The sequence below is a fragment of the Tachypleus tridentatus genome, chromosome 2 (genome assembly GCF_004210375.1).
Source record: "Tachypleus tridentatus isolate NWPU-2018 chromosome 2, ASM421037v1, whole genome shotgun sequence".
Taxonomy (NCBI): Eukaryota; Metazoa; Arthropoda; class Merostomata; order Xiphosura; family Limulidae; genus Tachypleus; species Tachypleus tridentatus.
The window spans coordinates 93,499,951-93,519,246 of NC_134826.1; the positions used below are offsets into that span (position 1 = coordinate 93,499,951).

At 32.6% G+C, this 19,296-nt stretch overlaps 1 long non-coding RNA gene across 1 annotated transcript; it reads left to right on the forward strand.

Annotated features, from left to right (window-relative positions):
• Nucleotides 1-7,335: 7,335 nt before the first annotated feature.
• LOC143244569 (uncharacterized) lies at nucleotides 7,336-18,351 on the forward strand. The gene is made up of 3 exons (XR_013025206.1): nucleotides 7,336-7,574; nucleotides 13,685-13,897; nucleotides 14,578-18,351. It is a non-coding gene; the product is annotated as an uncharacterized LOC143244569 (long non-coding RNA).
• The last annotated feature ends 945 nt before the right edge of the window (nucleotides 18,352-19,296 follow it).

Consider the following 19,296-nt stretch of genomic DNA (forward strand, 5'->3'; position numbering starts at 1 on the left):
TAGATATATAAACAGAAATTAGGAGAGCGAGATGTGGGTGCTCAATCCCACATCTATATCACCCTTCACTGCCTACAGATCGTTGTGGGAAATTGACTGCTCTCCAAAGTAAAGAAAATAAGGTACTACCATTTGGGGTAAGTAAGTTGAAAACTTACCTCTTGAAGTTAGCATTCCAGTCCCCAGTGTGGTAGAAAGGCTTTTTTTTTTGAATTTCGCACAAAGCTACTCGAGGGCTATCTGTGCTAGCCGTCCCTAATTTAGTAGTGTAAGACTAAATGGAAGGCAGATAGTCATCACCACCCACAGCCAACCCTTGGGCTACTCTTTTTACCAACGAATAGTGGGATTGACCGTAATTTTATAACGCCCCCACGGCTGAAAGGGCGAGCATGTTTGGCGCGACGGGGATTCGAACCCGCGACCCTCAGATTACGAGTCGAACACCTTAACCCACCTGGACATGCCGGGCTGGTAGAAAGGCACTAATTGATAGCACATAGATGAATTATGCTGCTAAGAAATGTTCCATCCAGTTGTCTAAACAAATTAGTATAACTCCCAACTACCACCCATTTATTAAGTTTAGTGCGACTATCATGTTCTAAACAAGCCTTTATATGCGGCAAGATGTACATCCGCATAAAGTTGTGCCAAGTTGTTGAATGACCTTATTCATAATTAAAAACAGTTAGTAGAAAGTTTTGGTAAAATTTCTCTATTTTTATTTCTTTATATTTATTTAATGCATTCTTTTATTTGTTACAGAATAATTTAATAATTTTATAAAATTTAATAAATATTTGTCCTGGAAAGTTGACAATGAATAATTAATAATAAGCGTCCGACCGTATAATTATTTTAAAGCTTAAGCTAGAAACCGATAGTCCACTTTGCTTGACCTATTCGATACTTAGTATCTGCACATCTTTTCACCTTATAATTTTATTTCTCTAAATCAGCTCGAGACGGCCGATAAGGTTGGGGTAAAAGGTTATTACTTCCAGACCTGGAGCAATCAAGTCCAAATAAAAATTGGCCAGATTTATTTTTCAAAGTGTATTTGTTTGTTTGTTTGGAAATTTCGCACAAAGCTACTCGAGAGTTCTGTGCTAGCCGTCCCTAATTTAGCAGTGTAAGACTAGAGGGAAGGCAGCTAGCCATCACCACTCTTGGGCTACTCTTGTACTGACCGTCACATTATACACCCCCACGGCTGGGCGGGCGAGCATGTTTAGCGCGACGCGGGCGAGAACCCGCAACCCTCGGATTACGAGTCGCACGCCTTACGCGCTAGGCCATGCCGGGCCATTCAAAGTGTATCACGTGAGGGTTTTTAACTACACCAAAATGAGATTCCTAATAGGTATAAAGATCTATCAGTATACCAAATTTGAAAAAACAAACAAACCGTATACGTTAAGCGTGTTTGTCTGTCAAATAAAGTGTTAGTAAGAAGAAGAAATGCAAGAAACAAACAGAATTGGAGATGTTATATCTCGGGCATTTCTTAATGGGTTCCCCTACAATTTGGTATGTGAGATAAGTTTGTTTGTTTGTTTGTTTGTTTTTTGGAATTTCGCACAAAGCTACTCGAGGGCTATCTGTGCTAGCCGTCCCTAATTTAGCAGTGTAAGACTAGAGGGAAGGCAGCTAGTCATCACCACCCACCGCCAACTCTTGGGCTACTCTTTTACCAACGAATAGTGGGATTGACCGTCACATTATAATGCCCCCACGGCTGGGAGGGCGAGCATGTTTAGCGCGACGCGGGCGCGAACTCGCGACCCTCGGATTACGAGTCGCACGCCTTACGCGCTAGGCCATGCCGGGCCTGTGAGATAAGAGTCCAATAAAGCGTATCCACTGAAGACATGTTATAAGTTGGAATGGGACAGCTCGAACTACAGAAGGTGGAAAGTCGTTACTACTCGAGGTAATGTTATGGTATATTTTGTTAAATATTAGAAAGAAGAGTCAATAACTGCGACATCTTTTGATGCTTGAGTAGAAGATGTGCGTATATTGCAGAAGACAAATGCTCTAAAAAAGCTACAATCACATGATGATGCCCTTGCAAGAGAGAGTGCATGCTTTCTTAAAAGTTTAAAACAGTTATTCTTTACAGTTATACCTGGTTTGTATGGCTTTTGGTTAGACAGTGGTCTGTCTTGAGAGAGAGTTGTTGAAACCAGTAGAAGTGGCTGTCCTCTTGTTTGCACAGGCACACATGCTACATTTTGTTTTATTTGTAACAAATAAAGATAACATTAATTTTCTATCAAAGTTGTTTGTTCTTTTTTCTTTCTCAGATAAGATTAACTTTCAATTAAGTTTTCAGAGATCACTACTCATATTTCGCGACCGACCATGCTGTTAAACTTTAATGAAAACCTATCTAATACTCCTGTGGAAATAACTTTTACGTGAAATACCACAAAGGCTTTATTATTAAATTTTGTTCTAGACAGTTCCGTTGTATATTGTTTTAACCTATATATATATTTAAATATTTTACAGTAACTTTATTAAAGTGTCTTTGATGACAAAGTTCGGTTAAAAAATTGAATTGGGGCTGCAACTTTTAGAAATTCTTAAAAATGTGGAGCAAAGTCTCGTTCTAATGATGTGACGTAAAATTCCAGTATATTTGAACTTTGATTATATAGTGATGTTTAGTGAAATGTTATATATAGTTAGAACTAAGTTGAATTTAAGTAGAGAGTGACGTCTTTTAAGAGTAAATTTGTATTAGCTATCGCGCTAATCTGTAAAAGCTGGTTTTTACGTTGTGTCGTATAATTAGTGGCTGAAAGGTTAGGCCTAAAGGCTTGAACAGTTTAGAGCTTATAAAGATAAAAACCTAAAAAGAATAATAAATTATTTTTTTCATTTAAATTGACTGGACATTGAAATATTACCACCAAGTAATTTAAAAGAGCCACTCGCAAAGAAAGTACCATATCATATTATTTTACATCCTGAATCACAAGTAATTAATTGCTTTTATTTAAATTTACGATGCGAGTTATAAATTATAGCTAATTTTTTTATTTTACGTATTTGATTTATTGTTTGGAATTAAGCACAAGCTACATAAAAGGCTATCTGTGCTTTGCTCACCACGGGTATAAAAAAACGATTTCTAGCGGTGTGAGTCTGCAGACATACCGCTGTGCCACTGGGAGCTCATGTATTTGAATGTAGTTCTTTTTTAAAAAAAAAAAAATGTATTCTATGTTTAATTCCTAATTATTTTTACATGCGAATCTCGAGAGATGTTTGTTAAATTTTATTCTATGCAACTTTTGCATATAAACTGTACCAAAAAACTGTTGATCCGTTTTGGTTATCAACTAAAAGATCTGTTGGGAGGATAGCTATTGATCAATTTACAGATATGGTAAGAAACGACACATCAGTGTTTCTGCAGTGTATCACACTGTATTTTTACTTTGCATATAAATAGATTTTACGTTTTACTTTGCATTGTTTCTGTTCTGTTTATTTTCTTAGTTTAAAATTCAGTTTAACTAATCTTAGATTTATTCTGTAATAATTTTGCACAAGGATCTCCTATAAAACAAAATTACCTAACACTAGTACGGAAATCAGTTTTGCATTAATAGAACAACGATAACGATAAATTATTTGACTCATAAATGTATATTTCCTACGACAACAACATTATATTATGTAACAGAAGTAAATACTAGATCATTATAGTGTACCATTGGAGAAAATAAAAATATCTTACTATTAGAATATTTTAAGGTTTTTATTTAGATGATCTTCTTTCAGTTTTTAGTATAACTGATTGTCGTAATTGCTGTTGTTAAGCGAAAAATCACACAGAGCAATCTGTGCGCTATCCGCCATGGATATCGGAACTCGATTTGCCACTGTAATTGGCAAACAGATAATGAAAAAAGAAACAGTATTCGTAACATGAGTACAAAATTTAAGAATAAATGTGTTCGGTGCTTACACGCAATAACAGGAAATCTGTGCAATTTCAAAGCTTTCTTAAAATTATTGAAGAGCTCGTGGTATTCAAGTTCAACTCTCACTTAAAAATTCTTTTACTCGTTGTTTTACATAATTTTTGTACAAATTCAAGCAATAGACGGCGCGCTGGTTGCCACCATTGTTATTGGTAGCGGGTTTTTGAAATATATGTAATCTGAGTTTAGGCTAAAGTAGAATATTAGTCAGGAACTCACTAATAAATATTGAAAGGGTACTTTATGTAAATGTTTCTTAGTAAATTCCTTCTAGTGAAAGTGTGACTTATTATGGAACTTTGAGAGAAATAATATATTTGCACCAAATATATTAGTGAATGGTACATGGATATTGCCATGATAGGGGTCTCAGTAAGTGCGGGTTACTCTGGTCCTCATATAATATTTATCTATACATTTAACCGTTGTGATAAATAAAGTAAAGGAAGGAGAAAGAGGTCAACGCACACCTGACCCTCCTGGGTATAGAATTTCCAGTTTTTGGGGAGGATCATCCGAATTATCTTTGAGCATCTTTCCAACCTGATTGTTGAATTCAACGATAGATTTACCGATCTTCAACAATTTAATGTTCCATTTTGGATTACTCAGCCATTTCTTTTTAATTATAAAAACAATGAGGGTCTGGCTATGGACTGGTCCAATCGACAAGTTGATGGACTTATAAAGCAATGACAGCATGAAACTGATCCATGCTGCAAAATAACAATTGATGTGGCTGGATCCTGAAGTCAGTGTCATTACCGACAACATATTTTGATTGAATGTGCCGTCAGTGCTGTTGTGGATATATTGAAAGAAAGGGAGTATCAATATTTGTGAGAGTGGCAATCTTTAAGCTAAATTGACTTGTTTTTACCTCGATTTTCTCATTTAGTTGCATAGCACGAGGCTCAAGGTTCTCAATAAAATTGTATAATTCCATTGGAAATCTGAGATTAAATTGTAATTCTGAAATTAAAGTTGTTTTTTTCTTTAATTTTTTTGTTCAATAATCACCTTCAGTTAAATTTTGTGTTGTGTTGTTTTGTAGAAATAAAAGTTGCTTCTTATTTCCTTTCATTTTTAGTCAAATAATGACCTTTAATTAATTGTTAGGCAATAATTATTTTGTTTTGTAGACTGAATTTCATTAATTATTATTGTAAAAATAAAGTATAATGATGCAAATAATTTATTCATGATGATTTAAGGGTGGGGAGGATTTGGAAGAGCCTGGGATTGCTAAGGGAGTAAAGCAGTGTGGTATGTTGTGAAACACTGGGCTAATGGGATTGGAGGAATAGTTCTAAATAATGTTTAGGTCTTGCTAAATGGACCTGGAAAGGCCAGGTCCATTTAGCAAGACCTGAATATTGATCATGGGAACAAGGAGAAGCTAATGGGAAATAATATTATTTGTGTGTGATAGGTAACACTGTTACTGTTAGTACTACTGACAGTAGTGTTTATTTTAAAACCTTAACGTGATAATAGTTAATATTAATACTAGTACCATTGACACTGCTATTGCTTGGAATGAAAGAAAAAGATATTTATGTTTTGGTTGAACAGTTTCCTTGATTCAGTTAACAGTTTTTATTTTTCTAAAAACAGGATGTTTTTTTTCGGCTGTCTTCACGTGTGGTGGATGCAGCAAATTTTATGTTAACATTAACTTAACTTTAATGTTTAAGATGAGTCTTGTGATTATTTACAGAAATTTAATTCTAAATTATAAGGGTTTAGTGATTTGATTTTTTTCTTTATATAAGTAGCTTTCGTTCATAAGATTCCTTTTTGTCTTTAAAAATAAAAATGAGTTAAATATTATATGTTATGATAATAGTTATTATATTTTGTATTTATATTTGATTTATGTTTAGCAACATTTTTTGACTTAAAACTTCAGTTATTGCTCACATCCAGCAGCTTTGGTTATTTAGAAGAAAATATTTATACTAACAAGTTAGAAGTCTTTAGTCTAAAGTTTTATTATTATGTACTGTTAATAATGCTGTTAGTAATATTAATAGCATTTCTTTTGATATTAACTAACCTGGTAATGAATATTTATTATTACCAGTATACAAATAAGACATGGTCTTGATTTAGTGGATTACTTTATTTTATGAGTGGCAGTGGTACCTTTAACCCAAACATTGGATTAAATACTATTTTGTAAAATTTTTTTAGTCCTGTATTTCAACTATGGTGCTGCAAGCTTTAATTGGCAGTCATGACTAAACTAGTAGTCTGTGGAAGTCTAATCTTAACTTCAAAAGTAGGCCAAAGACTTGCATCTTTGTTTTGCATGTTCAGCTATAACAGTGGTTCCGTAGAGCAATGCCTCTCAACCTTTTCCAATATTATTCACCTGTATAAGCTTTTCACAACAGTTTACTCAACCCAGTTTGAAAAAGACAAAGTACTTACTGAAAAAGCAAAATTCTTTGTCATAACTTAATTATAAATAACTGAAACTAGAATGAATTCAACAAAACTAAAGTAAAATTAGAATAAACAGTAATAACTAATGATGTTTTCTGCTCTTGAATTTACTGTATAACTTATGATAATCATTCATCCTGAGTCTGATCTCAGTAATCCATGGATGAACCGTTCATCCAGTTGAGAAGTACTACTGTACAGTGTATTTCTACAAGTAACACAAATTCATACTAAGAGTAAGAATTTTGAAGACTGATGTACAACTAGCTCATGGATTATACTGTATATTATTACTACTGGTAAACAGTGATGTACCATTAATCAAACATAAGGTACAATTAAAACTTTTCAGCAAATTTGATGCCAGCCATAGGATCTAACACATGATACCAACTTTAGTGATTTGCCTGAGATAAGTTGGGCATTCTCAATGTTTCAAACATACTTGCTTGAGTTAATTCAGGCAAAGTATTTCTTACCATGTTTTTAGTTGTTTGCCCAAATTTGTTTGGATGTTACTATGTACTATATATATATATATATATATATATATATATAAAATCAGTGCTTGTAGATAGCATTGGAAATTTTGATTGTTGTGACCTCTATGAGATTTATTCTGAATAACATATTATAAACACTGGACAAAAGCACTCATATTCTTTGCTGCAATATCATTGAAGTAGTATATGTATCACACACAAATCCAAATATATAACATTTATTTATTGGGTATATTTTATGCAGGAATAAAATAGATCTTAAAAGAACTTTTTTTTTCTGTTAATATGTAAGTATATACTTACAAAAATAACTAATTTTTGTTTTTATTATTGAGCTTATGATTAAATAAAAAACTTGGTGGTATGGTGAAAAAAATCTAACTCTTTGTCACTTGTTATACTAATTAGCTGTTTTTACTATCTTTTCATTTTTGTGGCTTGTAGTTTTTCTACTGCATAATCTAAATTTTATTATTTCTTAAAGTACAAAGTAGCAGTGGTGACAGAAGGCATAGAATGCCCATCAGAAGTTGCAGTAAGATCTTAACCATTATCTGTCAAAGAAGAATGTGATGGAGTCACGTTTTGTCTTGAATTCCTTGAAGCTAAATCACAGGTGGTAGTTGCATTTGAAAAGGGATTTAACTCTTATTTTAATTCTAGATAAGCATGCTTTACTGTAATTTGTGTTTCTGATCAGTTTACTTATGAAATTTATTAAATATTTATTGTAAAAAGCTAAAAATTCAAATTGAAATAGTAACAAGTGTTTGGCTTTAAGAAGATATGCAGCAGTGGATACCCATTTTAAAATAAGTGTGTATGTGTGTGTTTGGAAGTTGGTGCTACAGTTTATAACATATTTAGGGACAACAAAGGACTTCTTGATCCATCTAGGCTGTCCAATCTACTAAAATTACTAAAAACAACAAAAAATCTTACAGATAGTCCTTATCGTTTATATACTCTTCAAAAAAAGAAACACAAAAGGGATATTTTTGTTATTTAAAGAGAAATATATGTAATAACGTTACAAGCTCAGAGTATGTGATGTTATACGTGTTAAGGCACTGATTATCAGACCAAAATGACAATAAAAGTTGTGCACTTTGAAAATGGAGGAAAACATCGGATTTTTCACCAAAACGCATTCGTGTCCAATAAATTTGTTTGAGAGATCTGCATGTTCTGCAAGTGCAATATGTGCAAAATCCCTGTAAAAGTGACGGGTTCTCGGTTTCCATAGCTCAGTGTTAAGCCACCGACACACAATACAGTTACGCCAAGACTGACTGAAGCACAACGCAACAATGCCATTGGTCAATTGGAAGCAGGCGAATCTCGATCAGATGTTACCAGAGCTGTGAATGTCCACCCAAGCACCATCACAAGGCTATGGAATCGTCACCAACAACATGGATCAACCGTGACCATCCACGATCTGGCAGACGTCGTGTGACCACGCCTGCACAAGATCGCTACATCCGTTTACGTCATCTTCAGGATAGGACCACCACTGCAACGTCTACTGCCTCAACCTTACCAGGGCTGCGTAGGATTTCTGATCAGACTATACGCAACTGTCTACGAGATTCTTAGGCCCCATGTGCAATCCATCATGGTGAATGTCAACGACGTTTTTCAACATGACAACGCCCGTCCTCACACAGCCCGACTCACCACTGTTTTCATGAGACACCACAACATCAACGTTCTTCCCTGGCCCTCCAGATCACCAGATTTAAACCCCATCGAACATCTTTGGGACGAGTTGGACCGACGATGGCGACAACCTCAACCGCAGACTCTACCTCAGCTTGCAGCAGCTTTGCAGGCTGAGTGGACAGCCATTCCACAGGATGTGATTTGTCATCTCATTGCTTCCATGGGCAGGAGATGCCAAGCAGTTATTGATGCTCACGGGGGGGCATACTCGTTATTGACGTTGAGTGACGTTAAACTTCACCTAGTGAGCGTGGACTTTGCCTTTGCAGACTTTGGATGTTCAGCAGTGAATGTGCAAAGTTTCACACATGTCACACAGAACTACCCCGGAATAAACTTATTAACAATATGTCTCAAATTTTGCCTTTTGCGTTTCTTTTTTTGAAGAGTATGTATTTATCCATTCTTCTCATAAACTCAAATTTATTTCTTCCATCACATCCAAATCCATCTTATTTTAAAGCTCATTCTTAGCTGAAGATGACTTTTACCCTGATCAAATTTATTTTTGTGTCCTTAGTCCTATTTTCTCACCATTAAGTAGAAACAAAATATGATGCATCAACACTATCAATTCCACCAACCCTATGGTAATGAGGCATTACCAAAAGAGCATAACTCCTATGTAGAATGACAAACAGTGCAACAATATTTGTGAGAACTCTGAGCTTCCTTAATGTAACTTCACAACAGTTAAAGTTCTCAAGATTTTACTTTTAAAACAAAGTAACATGAAATGTAGAAAATACCTCTTTATTGTGGACTACAGTTTATATCAAAATATAAGTGTCTTTGTAACTTGAGATGAATGTAGAAATTTTTATGTTGAATACAATAATTTATTCAATTCTATCTGTCTGTCTTTCTCTGGGAATGAACCTTGTTTGGATCTGCTTGCTTTTGGCAATGTCAACAATATTCTGTGCACTGAAGGTCAAAAGCAGCAAAACTACATTTCATGTAGAAACTCTACTCTTACCAGCTTTTTAAAAGGTTAAAATATCTTATTTCCAACACTTGTTAACACTTTCATTGCTAGCCTCTTTTTTTACTCACCATTTTTTGAAAAAATATGATTTCAAACTACCTAATTAATCACTTGAAATAATAATACCTTCTGTGTACATGCTTTACCTGATCAGAAATGTGTACAAATGTGGTATCACATGGTGTCTTTTGTAGCATTTCCTTTGGTGAAGTGAGACTACACTTCTATTACAATATTACAATATAATTTCATTTCTGAGTATTTACCATTTTCTTCTGCAAACTCTGCATTGCTTAACAAGGTATTTCTTTTTACTGGTTCTTGGCATGGTCACCAAGTCATGTTCTTTGAGTCTACCAATTAGACATATGGCAGGATCCATTTTCAGTGTCTGAGGATTTGCCACTGTTTGCAATGCTTCCTCTTTATTATCAGATGAAGATATGGGTGGGGTAGCTTCTGCCAGAGTCATAAATCATCTCCATTCTGAAATTCAGCATTGAGTTTTTTTTTCTTTCTGGATTTGCCTGAATGCTCACTTGTTTGGTGTCCATGTTCAAGGATAGTATTTTGCTATTTGATCAGATGTGTCAGTGAGAGACGTGTCTATTGTAATCAAGCACATAAGTTGGTGTTTAGTTGGACTGATCGTTCTTGTCTTTCCTGTCAGAATCCTGGAATCATGAAGTGTGAATATAAATTTTACTGAGCATTTGTCATTCCACACTAACACTAATACATCTTCATCTTTGACAAAAAACCACTTGCCCTTCTGTATTCTCTCAGCTTTGTACTACAGATTGTGAGAGGCACTTTGATTCAGTCTCATTGTTCCACACACACATATGAATTTTTTGTTCAGCTAACAGCAAAATGTTGAATAGAGCTACACCAGTATAACAATTATTGTTATATAACTTTCTAGCCACACCCACACAGGTATTCCAGGATACCATAACAGGTTTGTTGAAGCATTTTACCAACATCACAATAGAGGCTGTAGTTGCAAACATATCCACGAGCAGGCTCTAAAACAACATACTCTTATTTGACAGAATTTTGCAGATCGTAAACATAAAATATTAGAAATATTATAAAATTGTGCCATTTGATTGTATCTTCATCTAAGGATAGTTTTTTTCCTTTAGTTATATACAGTTTTGAACTTGTTTACAGTGTAATCACAAATTGGCTGAATATTACAGAGTTGACTTTGACAATTTCTAGGAAGTACATTGAAGTGGAGAAACTTTGGTATTGGTAGAAATTTATCCCTTGATGTAGTCTGAGAATAAAGAAGGGTAGATATTTTTTATCACTACTCCAGTACATCTGAATCTCAGCTCTTTTACAATCCCAGTGTTGAAGAGAAGGGCAAAAACAGCCAGAGTGTGTCTGAAACAAATATTTCTATCATCTAGCATGAGAAAATCTTTTCAAATCTTGCTGTTTCTGTAAAAATTGTGTGGCATAAAAATTTGTCTCTTTTACAACATTGCCTGTTAGTTCATCAGTAATATACAGTTTGAACCATTCAAGACAGCTCTTTGTATTGTTTAACTGTATGTTTACATCTGGTGTACCATTTGAACAGATATACAGGTGGAGGTCTGTCTCTGTCTACATTATTACAGTTTTCCACCTGATTTTCATTTCTCCTGCTCTGATTACCATTGGGATGACATTGTTCATGGTTAGGTGCTCATGTGGAATAGATGTAGCACCATTATTACCACCAGTGTTAAGGTCTTTCTTGATTAACACGTGTTTATACCCTTTATGTTTGCATCACTCAATTCATAGCTCTTATTTGTGTCACTTTCATTTTCATCATACACTATATTCCTCAGAATCCTCTGCATATTCTGCATTTGAATTATCACTAAATTGGTTGAATTCAGAGTTCTTGTCATTGAATATTTCCTGCAAAATGCCTTCAGCACAATGATGCAAAGTTTGTTTCATGGGTGCGATGATCTTCTGTGATCTTCTCAGAAATACGTCAAAATTTCAAAATGTATCTTTGATTATGTAACATCCATATAAAGTATGAAACTCCCTTGATGATTGAAATTAAATATAGACTAACCTATTTTCCAAAACTCTTGTCAAGAGTTTATGTTCCTATTGGTAGGTGGCATGTACAGTACTGTAGCATAGGTAAAAAAAAATAAAAGATTCTCTTAATTGGTCACCAGGACTCTACATGGAAATGCATAGATTCTTTTAGATAGGCAGCAGAAGTGTCAGAGTTCAAAACAATGAATGTTTACCAGAACTATCCCTTGACACAGCTACTTGTGGAAATGTGTATGCATAAATATGTTTAATTTGTAAGTTTAAATGCTTCTTAAAATACATTCTTACAATTTTGTTTGCCGTAAGTTATTTGATTGTTGTTTTATTTGTAGAATCTAACCAGTTTAGTTGAAAATTGAATATTCTCAAGTAACGTAGCTAAAAATGAATTCATTAATCCTTTCAATATGTATCATAGGTAAAAGGCCATAGCATTGTTTTTGACTCACATTCAACATTTTATTGAATTATTATTTTATGAAAATATATATCATTAAGTTTAGTATCACACTGTATATTATAATTCAAATTTTCATATAATACATTATTTAATTTCTTAATTCAAAAGTACAGATTAAGAAACACACCTAATATCAATTTTTGTGTGTCATGTTGTATGCAATCCTGGCTCAGATTAGATGTTTGTGATGTCAAAATACAAAGTCTGTGTAATTTTTTAAGAAATTGGAACTCAAATTACCAATATTGAAAAGCTAGAATATAAAATAAGAACCAGATATCTTTCCTATTTGCAAAGAAGTCACTCATGTACCAACTCAAAGACAGTGACTCTTAATCTTTTTCCATTTATGGAGACAGTCCCTTGTATACATTTACTTTTATATATGACATGAGAATAACCAGTCAAAAACCCAGAATGTTCCCCCCAAGCAGATTTCTCAGTCATTTTCAACTATATCAGTTTCATCTCTTTCTTTCGAGACAAACCTTCGTGCTGGTAAGTTGAGTTTTTAGTTATTTATGATTTGTTTGGTGTATATATATAAAAACCTTAAAAACTAATTGTATTATATACATCATAACTAGATTTTACTTATTTATTGGTCTGTGTTTTCAGAAAAGTTTAAAAACTTGCTTGTATGTAGTAATGTATATACATATATAATGCATTATAACTGAAGTGTGACTGTACTTTATAAAATGCTAGTCTACTAAAACACATCTTGGTAAAGATCAGTTTTATATTCTTGGATATGGTAACATAAGTGCATGTGTGCCGCATCATTGTAACTTCTGTGATGTTAGCCAACAATGGCTGAAAGGTCAATATAATATATATATGTATATGTATAATGTTGTGCCATTTAAACTATTTAGACTAAACATTATAGTTTTCAAATTATAATCTGTAGTCAATCTATAAAGAAAAAAGTGTAATTTATATTTATTTTCTAATTTTTTATAATGGTCATGTGATCAGTAAAATTTACTTGCACATATAGAGATTATTTTTCAATGGAGAAAACAACAGATAAAATATAAAATTTGTTTTTAAAAACATTTAATAATTATCTAGAGATTATAAAGATTTCACATGTGAAATTTGAACATTTTCTGATGCACAATATAATTTTTAATCTTAAAAATGGAGATTGCTTTGCATGTTGGGTAGTCAACATTCTGAAAAAAAAAATTTATGATATGATCTTTAGTTTAAAAAATCTTTATTTAATTCAAAAACATATTTTGTGGATGAAAGTTTTGTATTGTTTAACAGTAACTTGCAAAATTTTGTAAATGTGCATAACTTATTAAAAACCATTGTATAAGTATATTCATGAATACTTTCATGGTTACAAGCTGGATGGACTCCACCCAACCTGTAATCAAAGATTAATCCTAAAATAATGAAGACAAAGCTTAACCAACATTATATTGTAAGGCATATTTCCTTATTATGTTTCTCTTTTCAGATTCTATTTGCAGAAACAATCTAACAGTGATGATTAGTTGTCAGTCTTCCTGATTCAAACTGTTGACACCTAAAGATATGCCAGTAGAGCTCAGGATATAAAGACCAAATCTGTTATTTGACAACTGCTTGGTTAAAGGTCAAAGTTTAACACCTTATACTGGTAGAGCTTGAAATTTCAAGGATAAACTAGTTAACAGTTTCTATGTTAAAGGTCAGTGTTAACACCTCAAAATATGTCAATAGGGAACAACCAGTCAATAAGAAAATGGTTACTTTAAGGTTCCCTGTTAAAAATTAGTGTTAGTGTCTTGTTACGAGTTCAATACATATTACCTTGAGAGAACAAAGTAAATTTTATTGAGTAGTACTTATGTTGGAACATTACAAAACCCACAAAGAATAAGACTGTATGTTTGTTTATCAGTACATATCTTAAAGAGAAATTTACTTCTGTGGGGTTTGTTTTCTGTAAAAGGAAGATATTTAGGAAATCTCTGTTTGTTAGTTCACACACATTTCTGGAGCAAATTAATGTTTTCTGTCATGAGTTATGAAATAATACAATTTTTGTTACTTTACTATTAACACCAGCCTAGGAGGGTCAATAGAAAGTCATCTCATAAACTGGTGATTTAGAGTTATTTTGATAGGTGTTGATGAATGATGCTTGACACAACTTCTAAGAGGGAAAAAAACAAAATATTAATGGAAATATGACCAGATGAAATATGGTATATATGTTATGGTATACATGTCATTATACTATTCTTATATTTATTCTTTGTAGCATAAATAGTATGTTTAATATCAGAATCACTAGAGAAATATTCTTGTATAAAAATTTATACCCATTAACTTCGAAATTAACTAACAGAAATGTTTCCCTTTAAGGTGAAATGCAAGAATATCCACTGTACGTGACAGTTGCCAAACCAGCATGTTTGCTGTCGTCTGTGTTCTTTGCCATGAAACCTGGATGTTTATATGTAACATTACAAAATTTCCACTCTTGCAGGAATATATATAAAATTTATATAAAGACAGCTTCTTTATATCTTTGATATTGTTACCTAAATAATGTTTTATATTTTGTACATTTTTTCAACTTGTGTTATAGTCATTATTTTACCATCCCCTAAAATGAGAATTCACAATTACTCAAATTCATACAAATTGTTAATGCTATACCACTGTCCCAAGTACTGTTTAAGTTGCATACATGTTGTAAGTCATGCCACTCACCATTACCTTACTAGTTGTAGCTTATTTTATTCTGTGTCAGTTTCTGCTGAGAGAGACATGGATAACATTAGCAGTACCTTCAATTAAATTTTAATTGCTTTTATCTCTTACTTTCTGCATATGTTTTTAATTTAGAATATAATGGTTTTGCAGATATTTGAGTTAGAGAAATTGATTTCACTGCTGTAGTAAGTTTGTGCTCATGATACTAACTGTAAAAAAATGCTGGTTATTACTCTTGCCCCTGAGAGGTTATTGCAGTAGGGTCCATGTGTATGTGTGTATGTATTTCTACAAGCATATCTCAAAAACTAATATACCAATGTATGAAATATATGAAATAGTCCTCCTCAAATTTGGTCTGGATCACTTTGAAGTATTTTTTACAATATGGAGATGGCATTTTTATGGTTTTATTTTAATAATAACTCTGTAAAGTGTGGTCAAATTTGTATCGAATTTAAAGAGCACATTAAGGATCATACTTCTCATCACACTACAAAAAATAGATTATTGATTATTCTGGATTTGAGAAGGATTTTCTGAGTTCTAAAAGGTTTATTTGATGTTATCAAATATAAATGCATGAAAAGGAAAGGTGGAACAAGTGTATGCAGTCTCTCTAGTTGCTCTTGTTTTACTTATGTTTTGTGTTACAGAATTGGCAGTTGCCTTTGTGATTTTAGTGTTAAACTATATACACAGAGATATGCCTTGTTTTCAATGCACTTGTACAATTTTAATAACACACTAATGAATTATTTTAATGTAAGAATTCTTCTGAAATGTAAGCTTATCCAAGGATAAGAAAAATTGTGCTCAGTAGATTATGTAACTATGTCAGTGTAAAGGACATTTAGAGGGAACATTACTTGGTTTGTAATAGAAATATTATTTTCTGTGCCCTTTCACATGCTTTTTATTTATTTATAAATAATCCATTAAAGAGAAAACTGGAAATGGCTCCTCCTACCCCTGCACCATTTGAAGACAAAGATCAGGCTTTGATAACACTGTTAATACTCCCATCACTCACCCAGCTGCTTTAAAGCAACCTTTCTTAAATTATACTGTTGTAATGCCTTATCAGACCACTTCTATCAACCAAGAGCAGAAAAAACAATTTCACGTTATCCCACCACTTCCCTCCTTCATCTGTAACTTTTCTGTGATTGCTGTTAATCAACATGAAAGCACCAATCTGAGAGAGAGTCAGTCGCATAAAATACAGGTTTCTCCAGATTTTAGCTACAGTATAGCATCTCAAATGAAGGTTATAGAGATTCTCTACCAGTTTAGGCGTGAGACTTTCTATGCTAGCAAAATGATGCATATACTGTTTAGTCTTTAAGGATCTAATTCATGTTGAACTTAGTAATAATGGTAATTTATGCAGGATAATCCATAATTTGTGCAGTATTATTAGAACATTGCAAAAAGTGGAGAGCACATGAAGATTAATGTGCAAAAGAAAAGTGTCTATGACAAAGGTGTTATGATGCACTATTTTGCCACCAGTGTTCATGAGTAAAGGAGTTGGATGCCAAAACTTCCTCAATATTTACAGAAAATGGATGTAGCAATTCTACAACAGCTGTTGCTTTTCTTTGCATAAACCCTGGCAGAACCTTCATAATGGAAAACAGATTAGTGGTTTTATATCTTGAGATAAAAAATGTAAGTTGAAATCATTAAACAACCCTCAGGTGCATCATAGTGTCATTTCTTTGCATTTATGTACTTTCCAGTTTTCGTGAATCACTTTACATTAGATTGATCTTCAATAATTATCACTCAGCACAACATTTACTTCATCTACATATGACTTCTTCAATTGTTTATGCCACTGACACAGCTTTGCATCAAACCTTTGCTTTTAGTCAAGTGACTTCTTTTCAGTTCGTGGATTTCCCAGATACCTGGGGGTGACTCAGTGTAACTACTCCAAGTCAAGTATACCTGTAAACAGTGTACTAACCTTAAGTCTCTCCTCTCTCCACACTTCCAGCAATCAAGCCCTGCAAAACTCAAATGACAATGCATCCCCCTATGTCAAAAATAATAATATTCATTAGTGTGTGTGTGTGTGTTTTACTTCACTGGATCTTGAGCATACATGTTTGGACTTGGTTACTTATAGTGAATTAAATGGCAGCTTTGTTTGCTAATTTTGAAAGTACAACTGTTTCTTGCCCTTCATAAACCACATTTCACTGAGCTTAATTTTGTGATTTATACTAATTACCTTTTTTCTTTTATGTAAACATAAACTTGAACTCGGCCATAGTTCTGTAACATGGATTTTTTTTAGTAATTGTATGTGACTAACTGAGAATAGAAAATTAATTGGTTAATACTACTAAATTTGTAAATAGGTTATGATACTTTGTTATTTTCACCCAGTTCATGTTGCATATTCAGAGTGTTGTTTCAAACACTTTCCAAGTAACCAAGAAAGTAAAATTCTGTTCATGTCTTAATTTTGATTTGATAATATGTCAACAATTGTAATAATAGGTCTTTAATTATTTGCCATATATTTATTCATTATATTTAAAAAAATATAGTTTTTGTTTAATTTTTTCCCTATTTCTTTTATCTTTGTCACAACCTAAAATTTTTAAATTGCTCTGCTGGACTCCATCATATTATTTATGGAAGTGTAGATGGATGAAAGATGAATTCATCATTGCAAATGTTTTCTTGTACACGTGTTAAAATGCAGCAAATATTTGATCCTGTGTATCCTCGCCATACAGGAGTGTATTTTTCTAGGTTTCACACAGTGGTAATGATAAAAATACTACATTTATAAAATGCTTTTGATGATGCTGCACTTTGAACCAAGATTTCATTTTTTCTATTAATTTTTTATGAAAGGCATCTGAAACTCCCAGTGGATTTACCTATTTCATTAAGATGATATCTGTGTATTTTATTACGTATTTTTATGTCCACAACAAACTTTTTAATATTATTTTATTTTTTCTAATGTTCTCCTCCTGAGTAGTTTAATTAGTGTGTAAGTATTTTAATGAGCACAGTTTTATTTTCTTGTCATAGTTCCTTTGTTAGAAAGTTGTGTAATGTACTAGAGGAATGTATGTGTGAAAAGTTTGGGTTACTGGAATATTGAATGGTAAAGCAACTGACAGAAAAACAAAGAATAACTAAATACACAGAGACCAGATCTTTCACACCATTAGATCTTTCCTGTGAAATTCTGGAATCCAGAATCTACAGGGAAGCTCAATTTTCCTCTTCTCCTTTTAAAGATATTTCGAAAGCAGCATACCTATAAGTAACATTTTCAGCTCTTAAATCTTATGCTTACAACTGTATTCTTGATGGCTTTAAGTAGTGGTACTATATTTTTTACAAATTATTTATTTTTACACCATTTTTTAAGAAAGTTATATGATTTATCAGATAGAAATAAATTGATTTTCCACAACAAGATAAGGTTATATATATTTTTTTTAATTAATGTTTTTTCCTTTATAATTTTGTGTTTCATAAATTGTGGGTTTCAGTGATTATTCATAAATGTGTACAACTGATTAACCCTTTCTTGTAAATTAATTACACTATCACCATACAGTATTTTATAAAATGCAAGTGTACACTCTTTACTGTTATCAATCAAAATTAATGTTAATAACTAATCATTGTTGCAACAGTTCTCACAGAAAGTGTTGTGTAATTGTCATATCAGTTTCAAGGGCTCTGTTTTTTTAACTAGTCTGCATTTACTAATACACTGCTAATAATTTCTTACAATTTATGAGAATTAGGTGTTTATAAAATACAAATTTCTGCTAAAACACATATATCATTGGTAGGTATCTAGTTGTCCTAAAATATGTTTTTAACATAAAAAGTGATTTTTCAGTGTTTAAATCTAGTTTTTGTGGGCATGGAGTTATAAAAAATAACATGCTTCTATTTATGTAACATCAGAAATGTAAAATGACTTTTTTATCAAAAGGAAATTATAAAAAAAGTAAATGTATGTTAAAAATGCTACTTAGCAAGTTGCAGTAAGTGTTCATGTATGTTGTTCTTTTGTTTCCTAACTTTCAGTTCCATGTCTGATATGTAGTGAAAAGTTATAATCACTAACTTTTTCAATTAATTAATTTACAATATCTAAATAAACAATGATAGTTATTTGATATCATGTTTCTTTAAGTTATACTGTTATTCTAAAGATTCTTTCATGTATTGTAATGTTTGACCAGTGGAGATGTAAGTTGATACACTAGTATAAGTAGTTATTTTTTGCCAACAGCAATGCATTTCTATTAGAAGTTATAAACAATAAACTCCTGAAGCTTTATATCATTGACTGCAAGACTTAACCAGGAT